Genomic DNA, 21,814 nt, shown 5'->3' on the forward strand with positions numbered 1-21,814 from the left:
GATGGAGGGAACGAGATGTTGTGTTGATGTAGTGACACTAGGGGTCACTCTTGGGAGCCCGAAACACCTCTGGTCTTTGATAGAAGGCCAATGAAAATTGGCGAGTGGTATTTGCATACCACTCCCCCGGACATATGGGTATAAAAGGAGCTGGTATGCAACCACTCATTCAGGTTTTGTGCTGAAGAGCCGAGACAAGGTCCTGGCCATTTGAGTGGCAGGAGGGACACAATGTCTCGCTCCCTCCATCAGGGAACGGAGGTCCTATCTGTCACTCACTCGACATTGTGTCAATGTAGTGACACTAGGGGTCCCTATACGAAACACCACAACTGGCTGAACTGTGTTACGTAAACTGGCGGTGTGTGACAGGCAGACCATTGTGTGCCTTGTAGCCAGCACACCAGGCCGACACGTAACCTCCCCCAATGCTGTTATGAGTGTTGAACGGCCCTTTGTGGACAAGTCAACTGCCCAAAAGATAGAGACAGGCTAGCCCAGTTGTGGCCTCTTATCCTCTTTTTTTCCTCTCCCCCCAAAAAAAGGAATTAACCGACTGGGGCCACTGGGTCTACGTCGGGGGGGGTGTCCCTCCCAAGGGGAAGACACCGCGGAAGTATGTCATGTGGAGAAGTCCCATGGTAGGTCCTACCCTGGGGGGGAGGAGTTTCTACAAACATGGTGACTGGGGCAGAGGGGCCTAGTTAGCACATGTTCTGAGCCAGCAGCGAGTTCCTCCGCAAACTCGTCTGCCACAGGGCTTGGAGGAAATCATCCAGGGAACACAGTTTGTGAACACTACTGGGAGTCAACAGCGCACATCTTCAGCTCAGGGGAGATGAAAGGCGCTATGCGCAAGTGATACACCCGGCCAGCTGTCCCGGACTTACCTGCTTGTGCCTGCAACTACACGGGACGAAACCGGTTCCACCCGGAGATTGTAGAACCTCGCAAAGGTGTTGGGTATTGCCCAGCCCACTGCTCTGCAAATGTCTGTTAGAGAGGCGCCACTGGTCAAGGCCCAGGAGGCCGCTACACCCCTGGTAGAATGGCCTCGTAGCCCTGCCGGGGGCGGCACGTCCTGGGCGTGATATGCCATTGTTATGGTGTCAATGAGCCAGTGGGCCTCCTCTGCTTGGAGACAGTGCTTCCTTTCCACTGTCCACCAAAGCAGACAAAGAGCTGCTCAGAGACTCTAAAGCTCTGCGTGCGATCCAAATAGATGCGTAAAGCGCACACCGGACACAGCAATGTCAGGGCTGGGTCTGCCTCCTCCTGGGGCAGCGCTTGCAGGTTCACCACCTGGTCCCTAAAAGGGGTCGTGGGAACCTTGGGCACATAGCCCGGTCGGGGTCTCAGGATCACGTGAGAGTAGCCTGGACTGAACTCCAGGCACGTTTTGCTGACAGAGAACGCTTGCAGGTCTCCTACCCTCTTGATGGAAGTGAGCGCAGTCAGGAGGGCAGTCTTCAAAGAGAGTGCCTTAAGCTCAGCTGACTGCAAGGGCTCAAAGGGGGCTCTCTGTAGACCCTGAAGGACTACTGAGAGGTCCCATGAGGGAATGAGGTGTGGTCTGAAGGGATTCAACTTCCTGGCACCTCTCAGGAACCTGATGATCAGGTCGTGCTTCCCTAAGGACTTCCCGTCTACTGTGTCGTGGTTTGCCGCTATAGCGGCTACATACACCTTCAAGGTGGAGGGGGACAGCCGCCCTTCCAACCTCTCCTGCAGGAAGGAAAGCACCGATCTGACTGCGCATCTCTGGGGGTCTTTGCGTCGGGAAGAACACCACATAGCGAACAGACGCCACTTCAAGGCATACAGGTGCCTCGTAGAGCGGGCCCTAGCCTGAGTGATCGTATCTACCAGCGCTTAAGTCTTCCATGTCCCGTCCAGGGGCCAGACATGGAGATTCCAGAGGTCTGGTCGTGGGTGCCAGATGGTGCCCCGTCCCTGAGAAAGAAGATCCTTCTTCAGGGGAATTCGCCCGGTGGGGGGGGCTGTCGCGAGGAGCGTGAGGTCCGAGAACCATGTATGGGTGGGCCAGTAGGGTGCTACCAGGACGACCTGCTCCTCGTCCTCCCTGACCTTGCACAGGGTCTGTGCAAGTAGGCTCACTGGGGGAAACGCATATTTGCGTAGTCCAGGGGGCCAGATGTGTGCCAGCGCGTCTATACCGAGAGGTGCCTCGGTCAGGGTGTACCAGAGCGGGCAGTGGGAGGATTCTTGGGAAGCGAACAGGTCTACCTGTGCCTGCCCAAATCGACTCCAAATCAGCTGGACCACCTGAGGGTGGAGTCTCCACTCTCCCCTGAGGGTAACCTGCCGTGACAGCGCATCCGCTGCAGTGTTGAGGTCGCCTGGGATGTGAGTGGCTCACAGCGACTTGAGGTGCTGCTGACTCCAGAGGAGGAGACGGCAGGCGAGTTGTGACATACAACGTGAGTGCAGACTGCCTTGATGGTTGATATATGCTACCATTGCCGTGTTGTTTGTCCAAACTAACATATGCTTGCCCTGGATCAATGGCCAAAACCTCCACAGGGCGAGCAGAATTGCCAGCAACTCGAGGCAGTTGATGGGCCAATGTAGCCGCGGGCCCATCCAGGAGCTGGCGGCTGTGTGCCCATTGCATACAGCACCCCAGACCGTTTTGGAGGTGTCTGTCATAACCACGACGTGCCTGGAGACCTGCTCTAGGGGAATGCCTGCCCATAGAAATGTGAGGTCGGTCCAAGGGCTGAAGAGGCGGTGACAGACCGGCATGATGGCCACACGATGTGTCCCGCAGCGCCATGCCCATCTCGGGACTCAAGTCTGGAGCCAGTGCTGAAGTGGTCTCATATGCATCAACCCGAGCGGAGTGGCCACTGCTGAGGATGCCATATGCCCCAGGAGCCTCTGAAACAGTTTCAGTGGAACTACTGTCTTCTGTCTGAACGCCTTCAAACAGGTCAGCACCGACTGTGCATGCTCGTTCGTGAGGCGCACCGTCAACGAGACTGAGTCCAACTCCAAGCCGAGAAAAGAGATGCTCTGAACCAGGAGGAGCTTGCTCTTTTCCCAGTTGACCCGAAGCCCTAGTCGGCTGAGTTGCGAGAGCACCAGGTCCCTGTGTGCACACAACACATCCTGAGAGTGAGCTAGGATTAGCCAATCGTCGAGATAGTTGAGGATGCGAATGCCCACTTCCTTTAGCTGGGCAAGGGCTGCCTCTGTGACCTTCGGACTTGGACAGGCCAAAAGGGAGGACCTTGTACTGATACACCCGACCCTCAAATGCAAACAGCAGGAAGGGTCTGTGTCGAGGTAGAATCGAGACATGGAAATACGCATCCTTCAGGTCTACCACCACAAACCAATCTTGATGCCGGACACTCGCTAGAATGCGTTTTGGCATCAGCATCTTGAACGGGAGTCTGTGTAAAGCCTGGTTCAGTGCTCGCAGTTCCAAGATTGGCCGCAACCCACCACCTTTTTTCAGTACAATGTAGTGGGGGCTGTAAAACCCCTTCTTCATCTCGGCCGGAAGGACAGGCTCTATCGCATCCTTCCATAGGAGGGTAATGATCTCCACGCGCAAGGTAGCGCCATTCTCGCGCTTCACCGAGGTGAAGTGGACGCCGCTGAACCTGGGCGGACACCTGGCGAACTGAATCGCGTAGCCGAGTCGGACGGTCCGGACCAGCCATTGCGATGGGTTGGAAAGCGCAAGCCACGCGTCCAAGCTCCGGGCAAAGGGGACCAAGGGGACAATCTCGTCGGATGTACCGGCAGGTGGGGCCTCGCGGCGGGGCGAGCCTGAGGTGCCACGGCGTGTCGTGGCCGTGCTGAGTTCAGGGACATCGAAGCACTTACCTGGCTCCTTGTGACCACCCCCGGAACAGCCTGGGATGAGGAAGAGGCCTGTCCTTGTGACCCGTGGAGACTGTCACATCGGGGGCGGATTTGTGCCACAGCTGGTTGGACAGGGGCGGGGAGATCGCCGCTGGAGCGCCAAACCTCCCAAAATGGAATGGTGGACGGTGGTCGTGATGACGGCCGTGCACACCAGGTATGTAACCCAGGGAACAAGGAAACCGCTCTTTTGCTGAACTCTTGGGTGTTGCAGCCACTTGGGCATGCGGCGCAATTAAATGGAAAGGCAACAAAAGATTCTCCTCCCGGCCCTCCACTGGGGGATGGAGTGGTCTGCTTACCAGCTCCAAAGCAGTGGGTTTCGTCATCCCTGGGTCGCCCGTCTCAGGGGCGCTTCGAAGCCTTTCACGGGTTCTTGGCGGCCGGCCGTGAGACGAGTGGCATCTGCTCCCGCGGTGGGCTCCATGCTGGGGCCGGGCCGCAGGGGCGTGCTGCGGCGGAGCCAGTGCAGTCACCGCAGGGGGACGCCCTTGGTGACGAGCAGGTGGGGTGCGGGATCTTGAGTCGCACCGGGGCAGGATGTGCCGGATAGCCTCCGTCTGCTGCTTCACCGCCGAGAACTGCTGGGCAAAGTCCTCGACAGTTTCGCCGAACAGTCCAACCTGGAAAATGGGGGCAGCAAGGAACCGTGCCTTGTCGCGCTCTCCCATCTCGACCAGGTTGAGCCAAAGGTGGCGCTCCTGGACCACCAAGGTGGACATCGCCCGCCCGGAGAACGAGGTCAGTCGCTGAGCGCAGCTCCTGCATCAATCCCAGGGCGGAACTACCCTCGTGCAGTTCCTTTAGCGCCTTGGCTTGGTGGACTTGCAGGAGAGCCATGGCGTGCAGGGTGGAGGCAGCTTGTCCAGCGGCACTGTAGGCTTTGGCCGTCAGGGACGACGTAAACCTACAGGCCTTGGACGGAAGCTTTGGGCGCCCGCGCCAGGTGGCGGCGCTCTGCGGGCATAGGTGCACCGCGAGCGCCTTATCCACCGGGGGAATCGCCGAATAGCCCCTGGCTGCCCCACCATCGATGGTAGTGAGGGCGGGGGAGCTGAAAGATTGGAACCGGGCAGTAAAAGGTGCCTCCCACGACCTTGTCAGCTCCTTGTGCACTTCCGGGAAGAAAGGAACTGGGGCGGGGCGTGGCTGTGAGCGGCGCCGCGAGCTGAGCAACCAATCATCGAGCCGCGAGGGTTCAGGGGAGAGCGGAGGGTTCCACTCTAGCGCGGCTGCCCGGGAAACCATGTCCGTCATTTCCGCATCAGCCTGTGACTTGGCGACTGTACCCGAGGGGGGTATCCCAGCTGAGGTTTATGCGTCCGACTGGATGAGCCCGCTCTCTGTTGCTGCGCTCGAGAGCTCATCACCTTCGCGTACAAGAGGTCGAACTCGCCGTGAGACGAGCCGGCGGACTCATCCGGAAGCCCAATCGGGGGAGACGAGCGTGCTGGGGAATGGGAGTTCAGTGGGGGGATTCACAGGGGAAGTGGTCCCATTGGGGTCCCCAAATCACCCCCAGCACTAGCCGTGCAGGCCTCATACCCGTAGGTAGAAGGACCGAGGCGGGGAGCCGCCGGGGTGGCTTGCTTTCTTACGAAGGCAAGCCGCGACCGCAGCGTTGCCATGGTCATGTTCTCGTAATGAGTACATAATCCATCCACAAACGCTGTCTCCGCGTGGGTCGCGCCCAGACACGAAAGACAGCGATCGTGACCATCAGAAGGCGAGAGATAATGACCGCAACCGGGAATAAAACACAAACGGAAAGGCATCTTTAAAAAGACGCATCTTTAAAAAGACGTTCCGTGTGTGCTGCTCTTTTAGAGAAATATACTCTTTTATTTCTGCTGAAGCGCCAGGGGCGTTCTCTGCTGTGCACCAGTGCAGAGGAGGGAGAAGCCGCTGAAATGCACCGTCAGATTCAGCAGAGGCGAATGAACAGTCATGGAATTCAGCTCAGTGAACATCGACCATTCGGCTCCAAAGAGAAAATCTGAATGAGTGGTTGCATACCAGCTCCTTTTATACCCGTATGTCCGGGGGAGTGGTATGCAAATACCACTCGCCAATTTTCATTTGCCTTTTATCAAAGACCAGAGATGTTTCGGGCTCCCAAGAGTGACCCCTAGTGTCACTACATCGACACAACGTCGAGTGAGTGACAGATAGGGAACTTAGATTTATATAATTTGTCCATAGTTCTTGGATGTCCAGACTTTAAAGCCATTTATGTATTTGCACTTACATTTACAGTGAATGCCATAAGCATAGGTAAGACCATGGATGGCTCCTCATAAATGTGGTTAGGTCAATTAAGCTTTGAAAAAAATAAATCATAGTATTTGTTATTAAAAAAAAAATAAACACATTTAGAAATTTTAACTACAACTGTTGTTAAGTCTAATAGATTCCACCTAATATATTATTCAATATGGAACTATAACATTTTGTCAAAATATTACAGTTACTGTTGTTACTGTAAAATCGTGATGAATTTTTGTAAGGTTGATGATGTTTCATTTGAAAAACATTTATTTTGGTGCAGGGCACACTGTTCAGAATTCAAATGGGTTGCATATGTTTTGTGGTCTGCGCCACAATATCGAGGGAAGCCCGGTTGACCTGCGCTAGTGATACACTCTACTTATCCTATCTCTGGTGCATACATATCGAGGGAAACCACTTACGTGAGTGGTTCTGTGATGGCTTGTGCCACACTCACGCAAAAACCAGGATTCTGCGCATTTCAGATAATAAGCATGTTTAGCACATATGAAGCAGCCACCGAAAAGTTTAATTGCAGGAAAAACCCTGATTCATGTTACTCATCCAAACAATATATCAGACCACATCAAGGGTGTCCAGTGTGTCTTACACAGAGATTCATCTGCTATTAGTCAGTGTGTTTGTAATGCAGCTCTTGAGTTTTGACAGGATGTGTGCCTTAGGCCTCTGTGGCCGGTGACTACCCGCCTGATGATATAATGATGATGATTATGATGATGATGGTATTGTGTCAGAATGACTGGTTGAGAAGGCAGGGCTTTGTTGAGCAGAACATGTGCTCTGAGTTAAACCACAAACTTCAGGGTGTGTGTCGTCAGTGTGGGTTTATGTCTCTATATAAATATACAATATAAATATACCTGTCATGAATCCAGGCTGGCAAACACACAAACACCCACGCGCACAAACACAAACACCATCATTTATTCTGTCATTTGTCACAAGCTGTGAGGGGAGCGTGTGTCATTTTCTACACGTGTTTTTAGAGGTCGATCTTTGGTACCATGGAAATAGCATGTTTTTGGACACATACCATGATAAAACCATGTTTTTTGGACATGTATTATGATACTACCATAATATTCCTTAAAGTATCGTGGAATTCTGCATAAATACCATGGTATATGAATAAAGTTATTCAGTATCATGCTATACTGTATGTCAAAGTACCATAATATTGCCATATAATACCATGACTGTACCACCACTGTACTTTCAAGTTTTTTTGGACATAATACCATTGCAGTACAATGATTTTTTTTTTTTGGACATGTACCATGGTGATATTATTAAAGCGTCTTGGTTTCAATGTGTGTAGGTTGAAACTAACCTGATGCTGAGAATAACCGGGCGCCAAAAGGTAATATGTGTAATCAATAGATTACACCTCGAAAATTCCCTATAGAAGTTTCAAAAGTTGACCCTCGAAATGTCACCATTGCATAATTCACACAGTGTTCCTTGCAGACGTTAAGAGTTCTGGACAGATACAGACACTTCTAGCTGCTCCCAGCATGAACTGATGTGTATTCAAGTATATTGAGATGAAACAGTCAGGACGGTCCATGATTCAGACAGAGTAAATTGATGTCTTTTAGGGTTCCTTAGTTAATATACTCCTGTTCTGCCTGTTTCTTAGTCATGACAGGAACATCTCTCTATGTGTCCAAACAAAGTTTAAAGGCACACTGAGGCTTTGATGGTAATTATCAGTCTGTGATTTGTGCTACTCATTGAGACGGCCATAGAAAGTGAGTGTGTGAGAAAGAGAAAAGACTAAGTCGTGGTGAAATCCAAGCGACCATGGTACTAAAAGAAACACGGTTCCATTCCTCTTTTCTTTTTTTTCTTTTTTTTTTTGAACATTTTATTTTTTGGGTTCCACAGTTTAATGCCAATACAACTTACAAAACTGACCTGCACAGATCTCACCCATATAACCCATAAAAAAAAAAACACTAAAAAAACCACACAAAAAAACAACAACAACACATCCCCAGCCCTCCACCCCACAGTGCCAAAAGTAAACCATAAATAAATAGACCAACAGAGGATAGATAGTTAGATGAGACTTATGTAATTTGCCCTGTTGTTATACCCAGATAAGAGAAGAAGTTGCTCCAGTGTTTTTCAAACAGGTCTTGACGTCTCTTCAAACAAAATGTTATTTTTTCAAGTGGTACATAAGAGGATACTTCCTTTTGTCCACATGGAGGTGGTGGGAGGTTCAGGAGCCTTCCACTTCAGCTTTATACATTTTATGGCTACTAGAAGGGCCATCTTTACAAACCTAAGATTGATGTCCTTTTGTTCACCGAGTATCAGTGTGTCCCCTAACAGGATAAGCCTGGGCTCCAGGGGCATATCAGTACCAACAACTATGGCAATAATCTCCATTACCCCTTTCCAGTATGTCTCCAGATCTGGACAGGACCGAAGCATATGTAAGAGACTCCCTCTGCCCACTTTGCATCTAGGACAGAGCTGTGAATAGGTACTTTTAAAAGTGTGTAGTCTTTCTGGGGTGTAGTATACTCTGTGTATCACATTAAATTGAATCAGTTTATGATAGCTGTTGAAAGATAGAGTCTGAGCATTCTCACAAATTGTTTCCCATTCGCCATCATCAAATGAGTGTACCTCGTAAAGTTCACCAAATGTCTGAATTCCGCATTTATACCACTGTTGGGCTATTCCATCTTTAAGGATAGGAGGTAGAGTAGGGTTATAGTAAAATGAAGTAGATCTAAACAAAGTCTGCATGCAGCTCATCTTTTTTCTAATGTCTGCCCAAACTTTACATGTTCCTACAATCAGTGGATTTGAAGTCAATTTCTTTAAAAATGTTATGGAAATAAAAGGTGTTGCAGCAAGAGTGATACCCTGAACTTGCACCTCTTCTATTTGTTGCCAAGCAGGAGAGAAAGCGCAGTTTGCTTGCCAAAACCAAACAGCTCTTAACTGGGACACACAATAAAATAAGTAAAAATTGGGCAACTGCAGTCCACCTTCCCGGAATGGCATGAACAAAGAATTTAGCTTGACACAAGGTACTTTCCCTTTCCATAAGAATCTCGAGATAAGTCTATGAAGGTCCTTAAAAAAAGACCTTGACAGTACAGGAGGGAGTGCTTGAAACAGATATTGACATTTTGGCAGAACAATCATTTTGATAGAGTTCACCTGACAGATTAGAGAGATAGGAAGAGATTTCCATCTGTCTAGGTCTCCTTCTACTCTTTTAAGCAGGGGGCATAATTTAAATTATACACTTGAGATAGATCTCTGGGTATTTGTTATCCCAAATACATGAAGTCGTTGCGGTGGTATTAAGGGGAATAGACATTAATAAAAATTAATTTTATAACCATATATCAATCCGTAATCCTTTAATAGAATTGATAAGGCTGATATGGAAGATTCTACATTTGTCAGAAACAGCATGATATTGTCTGCATATAATGCTTGAGCAAATAAGAGGGGAGACAGCAGGCAACCATGTCTTGTGCCCTGCTCCAAGGAAAACTGAGCTAAAATCTCACTGTTGGTCTGGATAACAGCCATTGGATGGTTGTAAAGCATCTTAACCATGTTGAGAAAATTAGGGCCAAAATTCATCTTTTGAAGGACTGAGAAGAGGTAAGACCACTCAACTCAGTCAAAAGCCTTTTCTGCATCTAGAGAGATGGCAATAACAGGATAATCCACCTGAGAAGCAGAGAAAGTTACATTCGGAAGTCTCCGAGCATTATTGAATTGGGATCGATTCTGAATAAATCCTGTCTGATCCATGGATACCAGTTGTGGAATAATTTATTGTAATCTTAGTGCAATAATTTAAGCTAATATTTTATAATCTGAACTGAGTAATAAGATCGGCCTATAGGAGCCACACAGATTGGGATCTTTACCAGGCTTAAGTAGAAGCATTATCATAGCCTGTTCTAGTGTGTCTTGTAAACACTGTCTCTCTATAGCATGAGCATACATATCCTTTAATGGGTAGATTAGTTTAGGTAAAAAGGCTTTAAAAAAATCAATAGAAAAGCCATCCATACCAAGCGACTTGCCGGCGGATAGACAGGAAATGCCTTCTTGGATTTCAATCCTGGTGATGTCCCTCTCTAGCAGTCCCTGCATTCATCAGGAAGCTATGGTATATCTAAACTATCCAGAAGAGCATGCATTTTCATCATATCAGTACCATGGGAAGCATATAATGATTTATAAAATTGCATAAACTCCTGGTTGATAAGTTTGGGATCTTTGATAACAGTATTGTTTACTTGGCGAATTGCATTAATGGACCTTACTGAGTCTTCTTTACAAATCTGCCAGGCCAGCAGCTTGCCAATTTTGTCCCTGTGTTCGTAATAACATTGTTTGATTCTGAGGAGGGCACACTCTGCCTCTTTTGTGGAAAGTATGTCATACTGTAGCTGCAATGTGCATAGTTTCCGAAACATATTTTCGTCTCCACATAAAGAATAGTCCTGTTCCAATTTTTTTATGTCCTTAGAAGGTAAATTCAGTTGACTCTGTTATTTTTTATTTTTACTAGATGAGTAAGCGATAGTTAAAACCCTCAAGTAAGTGACTCCCAAATTACCCCTGGGGAAGCAGAGCCATTATTAAAGATCAAGAAAGTTTCAATATTGGCATTTAGAAGCATCATATACTCAGGGTCATTGAGGAGATAATTACTAAATCGCCATAGTTTAAGAAGAGGTTTAATAGTAGGGGAGGTAATTGTGATAACTAACAGGGAATGATCAGACAGGGTTCGTGGAAGGTATTCATATGAGTCAACCAAGTATTCCTGTCCTTTGTGTAAAAGAAAAAAGTCTATTCTCAAACAGCTGTTATGGGGTCGGGAGTAGAATGAAAAAGCATGTTGGGTCTTATGCAAAACCCTCCATATGTCTATCAGTTCCAATTCAGCCATCATGTGTTTCACAGCTCTTGATGATGAAGTCTATTAACCCTCTGGGGTCTGAGGGTGTTTTGGGGCCTGGAGAAGTTTTGACATGCCTTGACATTTGTGCTTTTTTCTGTTGCTTAAAAACATATTAATGGCTAAAGTCTGATAGCACTGTATTCAGCACAAACTGGGCTACAGTAATATGTGAACAACATGTATGTACATGTTTGTATTTTTGAGAAAATAATGTTTATGCATGGTTTTTGAAAAAACAAAAATTGTAAGTCACTGAAATAAGGCCATATATCACATACTAAACATTGGTTCACAAGACTTTTGAGAACTGGATCTTGTAGCCTAGAGTTTTTGCTACAAAAATGATGTGAAACCATCCTGATCACTCATTCATACAAAACAATATAGTCATTTAACTTTTGTAAGACACTTTTAGTGTTAGAAAGGCCATATGCGAGGAGGCGTGGATGATCATGAATATTGATGTGATTCACACCTGAGGAGACAAAGACCCCTCCCCTGAGAGAGAATGAATGTGGGGAGACTTAATGATTGAATGTATTATCTGACTATACATTTTCTTTACATAAAGACTTTACTTAAAAACTTTAGACCTACACTACTGTTTAAAAGTTTATAGATCTGTAAGATTTTTTAATGTTTTAAAAAGAAGTCTCTTCTGCTCACCAAGGCTGCATTTATTTGATCCAAAATACAGCAAAAACAGTGATATTGTGAAATATTTTTTACAATTTAAAATAACTGTTTTCTATTTGAATATATTGTCAAATACAATTTATTCCTGTGATGTAAAGCTGAATTTTCAGCATCATTACTGCAGTCTTCAGAAATCATTCTAATATGCAGAATTTTTTTTTGTTGATTTTTCACCCAATTTGGAATGCCCAATTCCCAATGCGCTTTTAAGTCCTCGTGGTCGTGTAGTGATTTGCCTCAATCCGGGTGGCGGAGGATGAATCACAGTTGCCTCTGCGTCTGAGACCACCAACCCACGCATCTTATCACGTGGCTTTTGAGCACGTTGACACGGAGACATAGCGCGTGTGGAGGCTTCACTTCAACTCACCACGTGCCCCACCGAGAACGAACCACATTATGGCGACCACGAGGAGGTTACCCCATGTGACTCTACCCTCCCTAGCAACCGGGCCAATTTGGTTGCTTAGGAGACCTAGCTGGAGTCACTCAGCACGCCCTGGGATTTGAACTAGCGAACTCCAGGGGTGGTAGCCAGCGTCTTTTACCACTGAGCTACCCAGGCTCCCTTATAATATGCTGATTTTCTAATATGGGCATATTTACAGCACATTTTACACATTAACATTCGAACAGATATTTGCAAGCACAAGCTTCATTGATGATAATGAGGCAGCATAAACACTAGTTAAAATATAATCTAAACATTCATATTATTTTTATATCATATTACATATCATATTTATATCATACAGCATACAATTTAAATACCTGCTTTAGCCGAAACAACATTTAAATGTAACAAAACTTGCCTATTAGGACATATTTCAAATGTCAATACTCTGAATCCTGGCTGGCAAGTCTGGAATTAGTCCAGCTAGTAAAATATGTCCATGTTTATATAAAATAGCATGTCAACTAATGTAAGTAAAACTAAATGACTTACTCATCCGGAATTGTATCCTCGGCTGGATCAAGTCGTTCTTCAAAATGTAAACGTTCATTGTCGGAGTCCCGCTCTTCTTCTGAGGAAAATGTGAACTCTTCGTCACTATCCAGGACCATCTGAAGAGCTTCCTCACCTGTGTAGCGTGCCATCTTCCAAACACGCAGGACAGTGAATGCGACGTCTATCCAATGTTTTTTTCAAGAACTCTCTTTTCAGATTGTTATTAATACCATTTATGTTCCAGGACAAATATTTATACTTATCCCTATCATTCATCTAAACAGAGTTAAAGTCTCTAAGCAAGAAACTGCACAAAAAGAATATATAGATTAAGGCATATAAATAAAGAAAAGGCACTGTCCCTCCACCCTCCCAGAACACTTTCCCCAGTGAACATACCTGACCTGACTCGCTCGTGTAAAGTTGCATACACAAGAAGTAAACATTCAAGCTAAAGCATTCCACATTTAACAGAGGTATTATAAACGTAAACTATGCCATCTGCTGGGCAGAGAACATTATATATTATAAAAAAAATAAAACTGAGAAAAGGAGAAACTTAGAGTGGGTACAAACATAAAAGGGCCATTTATGGCTTATGAGAAGCAACACAAACGACTTAATAAACAAAGCAGCCGATGGTAATCAAGTATTGAACAGTTTTAGTATAGTCCATCCTGACATCTAATCGAAGTGCAATAGTTCAGAGGTCCAATAGTTACTACAAAGATGTATTTTACCTACAGACTCACTTCTAGCTCGCTGATGACAAGAGTGTCAGGTGATGAGCTTTCAGGTAAGCTTCAGCAGTGTCTTTTGAGCTGAAAGATTGCATGCCTTCAGGGAGATCCACCTTCAGTGTGGGTGGGTACTGCATACTATAGGTGATATGATCGCGGAGCTGTCTTCTAAGAGAAGTAAACACCTGCTTCTTCTTATAAAGGGTCATTGACATATCCCGGAAGATCATAATTTTGGAGTTGCTGTATGTAAGCTCTATTGTGACTGTGTGTCTGTAGCGGAGCAGTTTAATCACTATGGCTCGTGGTCTTTCATGTTCTGCCGGCCGGTGCTGAAGCGTATGGTGAGCTCACTCGATTTCAAAAGGGCGCTACTGATCTACACTGAGGATTTCTCTCCCCTCGACCCCCTCAGGGAAGACAACAAGGTGTAGATTATTCCGCCTAGAGCAGTTTTCAAGATCGTCAGCCTTGTCTCTCAGGGCATTTATTTAGTTCTCCATTTGTTTTTTGACCACTGCAATGTCTTCTCGCATATTCACAATGGTCTCCTTCAAAGCCGTCTTGACGTGTTTCAAGTTCGCTCAGTTTTTGTCTCGTTTCCTGGAGGTCATTGTGTACTTCTTCTACTGAGTCCCGTATTTCACACAGACATCCTTTTATCATGACTTGAATTTTCACGAGACCCATCTCCATCTCTGCCTGGAACCACGCGGGGTCGATGTCGAGTTAGCCGTTGAAGCTAACGCAGAATTCTCTTCGGTAGTTGTTTCTTTTTTGTTCTCGACAGGTTTCTTGGGAGGCATCATCAAAAATTGCCCAGCAAAGACGATCCAGTTAAGGAAAAGAAAAATACAAATGTAGTCGCATTTTGCTCATTTTAGTGTATGCAAACAGGATTTTCTTGTAGGAGCGATGCTTTCCGCGTCTCACTCTTAGTCAGCCATAATCGGAAGCCCACACAGTTCCATTCTGACAAAAAAGATAAACTCTGATGCAGTGTAGTAATAGCATTCAGTTTAAACAGACTGCTGCCAGACGACTAAGATGATGATGATCATATCTGATGATGATGATGAAAGATTTTTATATAGATTACAAGCAAATGTGAGTGTTGCTTTCCCAGGCAAAAGTCGCTGCCATGATGCTAGGGTGTTTATTGCTAGTAAGTTGCTAGGTGGTGGCTAGGGTGTGGTGGTTGCTAGGTGGTTGTTTACTGGACCAAGTCAAAAGTGCCCACCTCCAAGTCTCTATGATATTTTGGTCCCTAGATATGGCTCAGGTCCCTCCTTCAATGTAAGTCTGTGGGATTGTTTTAACTGGTTTATCATCCGCAAGAAAAAATCATAAGTCTATAAAAGCATTGTTGGTTTTAAGATTCGAGGTGCAATTCATGTCTGTACCACAAAAGGTGCGGTTTACAAGCTTACAAGTTACAAGCTGAAGTTTAAAGGAATAGTTTACCCAAAACCATAGTTTACTCATCCTCATGTTGTTTCAAGCTCGTATTATTTTCTGTCTTGTGTCTAACATAAAAGGAGATGTTTTAAGTAATATCGTGGGCTGTCTTTTCAATACAATGGTGCTGGACTGTGCAGTGCTTTAAAGCTTAAAAAGGACCATCATAAAAGAAGTCTATGCCACTCCTACATCATTTACCAAGACTTCTGAAGACATACAATAGATTTTGGCAAGAAACAACCTGAAATTTAGCATCTTTTATAAAAACAAAAGGTTAATGTTATTTTCGTTATTCAAAATGTCCTGCGACTTATAGTCCAAAGTGACTTATATATCATAATTGAGGTGTGCTGGTCAAACACACTGCACACCAAAACACATATGCTTTAACACAAAAAATAAAATAAAACATGAGCCATAGAGATGGTAGTAACATTTGAAGTATTTTATGAAACCAATTTAAATATTCTGCCACCATTTACTCCAAAAGACAGCAGCCTCAGGCACCCCCTCACATAGACTTCTGTGTTGTTAGATGTTTGTGTTGTATAATATTGGTGTGTACTATATGTTTTGCTTTTTGCATATGTTATAAGAATTATACAGCACATTGGTCAACTAACTGTTGTTTTTAATTGTGCTTTATAAATAAATTGCCTTGCCTTGCCTCATATCCCAACAAAATGACATTATATCACACCTCTATTAAAAACATTAAGTTAATGACCTGAACAATTAGTGCATAGAAATTAGGGTTGCAAAAATCACAAAATTGATCGACAGTCACTATGTTAATGAATACAATATAACAAGCGTTTCACACAAAGACTAAATAGACTAAATTGTTAAGCACACAGCGTTAAAGTAGATTCATTATCCACTACCATTGTATTGACAAGACGGACCATTATATCCATTAAAACATCTCCTTTTGTGTTCCGTATAAGAAAGAAAGTCATACGGGTTTGGAATGGCACGATGGTGAGTAAATTATGACAGAAATGTCATTTTTGGGTGAACTACTCTTTTTTTTCTCTCCCCTTTTTCTCCCCAATTTGGAATGCCCAATTCCCAATGCGCTCTAGGTCCTCGTGGTGGCGTAGTGACTCGCCTCAATCCAGGTGGCGGAGGACGAATCTCAGTTGCCTCCGCGTCTGAGACCATCAATCTGCGCATCTTATCACGTGGCTTATTGAGTGTGTTACCACGGAACATCCACACACAACTCACCACGCGCCCCACCAAGAGTGAGAACCACATTATAGCAACCACGAAGAGGTTAACCCAACGTGACTCTACCTACCCTAGCAACCAGGCCAATTGGTTGCTTAGGAAGCCTGACTGGAATCACTCAGCACGCCCTGGATTCGAACTTGCGACTCCAGATGTGGTAGACAGCGTCTTTATTTGCTGAGCTACCCAGGCCCAGGTTGTTTATTCAAATCCCCAGTCCTTAAGTATGAGCAATAGTAATAGTGATGCTTGTCTTATTAAGCACCAATAATAAAATAAGAGAGGGTGTGGGATGGAGGTGTGTGTGTGTTCTCGGCAGGAGGTGACACAATGCTATATTCTCTGTGCTTATCCCAGACAGATAAGAGCGGGGGGTCTGCACAGATTCAGACAGAGCTGCGTCTCTGCTGTCAGTACACAGACGTCTATAATTTCACCCTCTACACCTCCTAGTGCACGCTTACACTAAACACAGGAAGCTGCACCCAGCGATTTTTGGCTCAAATTACAGGCACACAGCCCCAATTACACTTAAAGGGATAGTTCACCCAAAAATGAAAATTCTCTCGTCATTTACTCACTCTCATTTCGTTCCAAACCCGTATGATTTTCTTTTTCTGCTGAACACAAAAGAAGATGGATATGTACTTTAGTAGAAAGGTTTTTGTAAGCAACAGACCAGAAATCATACCGTTATACATTGAAAATCTAACTTTCCGCGGTAGCTCTAAAGTCTCTTTCAAACAAAGCTATCATATGATTTCAGAAGACTTGGAATATTGTGTATTAGCCATATGTAATACTTTTAAATTGGTTTATGGTGTTTTTTGTCATTTTTGGAACTTGACAGCCTCTGGTCACCATTCACTTTTCATCATTAACGTTTTACTAAATTTCTCCTTTTGTTTTGCATGGAAAAAAGAATGTCATGAAAGAATGTGGGTTGGAACATCATTTACTCATGTTTGAGTAAATTGAGTAAATGATAACAGAATTTAAATTTCTTGGTGAACTGTTCTGTTAAAATTGAAAATTTGTGTTTTTCACACAACAGTGTTTTGCAGTGTTCTGTAGTTTTGGTAGTCAAAAGGCATTTAAAAGGCACACATCCGTGATGACTTGCAGGGAAATAATTGTACACCGCTGTATTTTAAGCTCTTAGGCTGGTGGAAGAGGAGTCCTGTCTGGTTAAGCAATCATCCATTAGGCTCCTATGATCATTTCTCTTAATATTTAATTGTGCATTAGAAGCAGGTGTTCCATGAAAATGCCTCACCGCATACTACAAGACAGCATTCACTCTGTAAGAGCGGATCATTGTGAATATGAGTGCACTTGCTTTAAACAAAAAACAATGGAGTTCGGTCCAAGTCCACACACCCATGTGCTTTACACGGGCCCCTGGGAACATGTCACTTGCAAATCTTTAATTCAGGCATGTTAGCTTTTGGTCTTTCGCATGACGTTAACTTGAGAAGGCTTCTTTAACATAAATGGCGGCTACAAATTATGTCTGTATAGAGCCTAATGCAGCTGGTGTTGGGTTTGCTGTCAGCGTTTTACACAGCCAGCTACTTTTTTTTTTTTTTACGTGGCCAAGCGAATCTAATCTACACAAAATATGATTATTTCCCAGGAAGTGAGGGGAGTTACTACACCACTAACGTGACGACCATGACTAACTTAACATACGATTGCCATATGATACTTTAACATATGATAGTTTATATATCACTGCCTATTTGGTATTCAGCAACTCGGTCTTCCTTGATGAACGGTTTGTCAATCATAACAGAGATCATTTACAAATAGAAGTCGTAAAGGTACAGTAGCAAAAACAGCTTTAATTTTAAGGGTCAGAGAGAGGTTATTGCAATGTTTTTGGTTCAAGTAACCTTGACTAACATTACAAGTGAACTTCAGTCAGGAAAATGTGCCACAGAAGTGTATAACAGTGGTTCTCAATCAGAGGTCCAGGGCCCACTGGGGGGGTCTCCGCACACTTTCAAGGGGGCCGCATGATGACTTAAAACTATGTAATATTAGATTATATTAAAATAATTAAACATAATTAAAATTCTAAAATCAAGATATAGGCCTACATATAAACTGATTTAAAATCATGAAATGAATCATGATTAAGTATTTAAATTTATTAATAAATTGAAAGTTTCTGGGTGATGGGGCCCTGGAGTTCAAAAAGGTTGAACCACTGGTGTAGAACATGGCCCCTTTAAGCTAAATTCTTGTTTGATATCTACATGAAACAGCATTTATTTCCGTAATCTGAGGTATTTCTGAGTGGTACAGGATATTCAATGAGAAGGGCATGCAAGGCAGGGCTTATTTTATCCTATGGGAATTTATTGGATTGTGAAAAATTGGCGTTACGTTTCAAAATGGAGCGAGATGTTTGGATTGTAGGGGTTGAAAAATAAGAGAGCTTGGTGATGTTAGCCAAAAAGGAAAAGTGACAGCAGTGCTGCATTGCAAAGTTTCATTTGCATCAGAAAAATACTATCCAAGATAGAGATTAGAGTGCAACAAGAATAATACACTGTATATGTTTTTTTAATATATAATATATATATATATATATTATTATTATTATTATTATTATTATGAGTGTATGGTCAAGTGCTCATGAAAAAGATGCTTTTTGAAGACAGCAAGGGAGTCTGCTTCACGGATGGAGTTAGGAAGGTCATTCCACCATCGAGGTATAGTGAAGTCGAAAATCCGGGAAATTGCCTCTTTGGTTGGTTGATACGTCAAGTGGTAAGAGAACCCATGTGCATGAATGATGGGTCCCAGTGATGTTGTGTATATAGAGAAAAGAAGTGGGACAAGCACTGAGCCCTGAGGTAGACCAGTAAGTAGCTGATGTGACTTGGACACCTCACCTCTCCAGGCTACCTTGAAAGACCTACCAGAGAGATAGGACTTGAACCAGCCAAGCACAGTTCCTGTGATGCCCAGATTGGAGAGGGTGGATGGGAGAATCTGATGGTTGACTGTGTCGAAGGCTGCAGATAGGTCCAGCAAAATAAGGACAGATGATCTGGATCCAGCTCTCCAGTTAATAAATAATGATGAAAGATTACAAAGATACATGTTTCTTTTTTTTTTGAAATAATATAACCAGCAACATGTATTAAGAAAATAAAAATGGCAAAGTTTGATTTAGTTTTGACTTATACAGCAGTGCACAGAATTGGATTTAAAATAACCTCATTGATTTACCGACTGTGCATGTTCTCCTGTTGTGCGGCAGTTGATGTAATGTTATGACGGACGTTTGGTGGTGGCACTGTGTTTGGCGTTGATAGACAGTGGCTTGCTGGGTTCAGACACGATGTGTGACTTGAGAGTGTTTGCCCTGTGGCAATGTGTGTGTGTGAGAGTAGAGTGCTCTTTGCCATCCATTACCATGCCACTGAGGCACAGCGAAAGCTTCTTTCCCTCTCTAGTTCTACATTCCCAATCCATCCTTCAGGGGATTTCCATTCATTCAACCTTAACTTCAATATACACACAACACAAGGCATGTTAGTCCATCCATTTATACACTTGCTGTCCACCCTGCATATAAATGAGTGTGTTTCAGTTTATTTTGCTCTCTCTCTGTCTCTGAGCGAGTGATAATGAGGCCGCTATCAGTTTGCAGCATCTCTGAAGCCTGCTGTGATTGGTAGTGGCGTCTCGTGTTGTTGAGTTCACGGTCGTCCCCTTGCACGCCACACCAGTTGTCGAGTATTGTTCACTCAACCGAGCGTCCCTTCTCTGGGGTGCATAAATCAAAACAATGAAATGAGTTCTCCATTTCTCCACGGAATGTATTACAAGTCCATTAATTCAGTCTTTCAGGGATGCTTTGAAGTCTCCACTGGCCAGGCCCTCACTGCGCTGATTGGAAATTAATTTCTAACGGCTGGAATTGCACAAGCGGCGCGATGACGGGAGAGACCATGTCAACATGGCTTTTTTTCTTTGTTGGCGTGTGTGTTCGCTTTGATTCCGAACTGCTTGTCTGTAATATCATCAAAGATGCTGAATTCCCGCAAATGTATTTCCAGATCAGATGCTGTTTATGCTGTGCTTTTGCATGCTAAGCTCCTTTGAGCAGGATTCCCAATTTTAGATTTTGAAAATGGGTCATTGGGTTGGCAAGATACACTTTCGTCTGTATTCTTCATGCGTCATCTTGGCTTCACATCAAACCAATCAGGTTACTGCATCTGTTTATCTTGATTTTAGGCTAAATGTTTGTGTTCGAAAAAAAAAAAAAAAAGAAATACTCAAGTGGAAAGCTCTATAACTCAACACTTCTCATTTTATCATGTAGCCAGACCAGCCATATGTTGGGCAGGCATTGTTGGATGGAACTGATAAGCGTTTCAATCAGAGGAGGATTATGGGTAGAAATCTGCAGATTGTGTCCTCTCGAGGATTGAACAGCTTTAAAACGCACAACTCACACATAGCTTGACCATCTAGTCTGGCAAATGTGCCCCTTTGGACTGACAACAGTCACAACAAGTGGAGAGAAACATTCTAGGACAATACAGAGATTAATCATAAAGTTACAGCTGTTCTATTTTAGGCAAGCTTTAATTAAGATGTTTAAAACCATTTTAGCTTACAATATCTAAAAGCTTTTCATTTTACACGTTAATTCGGTGTGATTATTAATAGAAAACGTGTTTTAATAAATGACGCAATTAATCACGCCACCATAATAAGGAATTTTCCTACCAACGGAGCAATTCAAGGTTGAAGTGCCACCTCAATGTTTTTGCGAGTCTCAGTCAGCAGGGGGCAGTACAGGCAACGTGCAGCTGTACACACAACAAACCAACAGCTAATCAAAGATAGCTGGACTACAGATGCTCCGATCCAATACGATACTGATGTCTGATACTGTGTGTTAGTCATGGTCATTATCATCAAGCTCCAAAAATGGCTTGAAAGAACTAAAAAAACTGTTGTTGTCCAAATCACTTGTGCATTTTTACTATACAATAGATTTGTGAATCTCAAAAGGCTGCATTTAATAAATAAATATAAAATTTGCATGCAGAATGTGCTTCAGTAAATGATTGGTGCTCTGGTGTTACACACACAAATAGCACGGGCGGGCTAATAATAACTCTCAGAGCATCTCAGAGTATGTGAACGCTCCACAAAGAATACATCTCAGATGTATATGCTCAATATTTTGGATCGCTTATAACATGCATTAAGATTGGAACCAGAAGAGCAATTCACCAGATTTTGAATGAGAAGCATATTAAACTACTGTGAACTAGCCCACACACAGACACTCTATGGTCACCGTCTTCCTGGAGTGTTCCTTCAAAATAAAAGCCAGAGGGTTTTTAAGTTAGGAAATTATGACTAAAATCATTACTATTGTATAATAAAATTCTAATATTTTCACCACTAAGAACACCTTAACAACCATATAGCAACTCACAAATTTTGCACGGGCTCACCACACACCACTTAGAAAATAAAAAAATTGTGTTATCCATTTCATCTCAACACAGCCCAGTCAGGTCTATACTGCAATTTGCTTGTTTCCAAGATCTC

The 21,814-nt window shown here is 44.1% G+C and overlaps 1 protein-coding gene across 1 annotated transcript in view; it reads left to right on the plus strand.

Annotated features, from left to right (window-relative positions):
• The window catches only part of LOC127427632 (receptor-type tyrosine-protein phosphatase gamma-like), a 375,831-nt gene that overhangs the window by 263,737 nt on the left and 90,280 nt on the right, over positions 1-21,814 (plus strand). The window lies entirely within an intron of this gene.

The sequence above is a fragment of the Myxocyprinus asiaticus genome, chromosome 37, assembly GCF_019703515.2.
Source record: "Myxocyprinus asiaticus isolate MX2 ecotype Aquarium Trade chromosome 37, UBuf_Myxa_2, whole genome shotgun sequence".
Lineage (NCBI taxonomy): Eukaryota > Metazoa > Chordata > Actinopteri > Cypriniformes > Catostomidae > Myxocyprinus > Myxocyprinus asiaticus.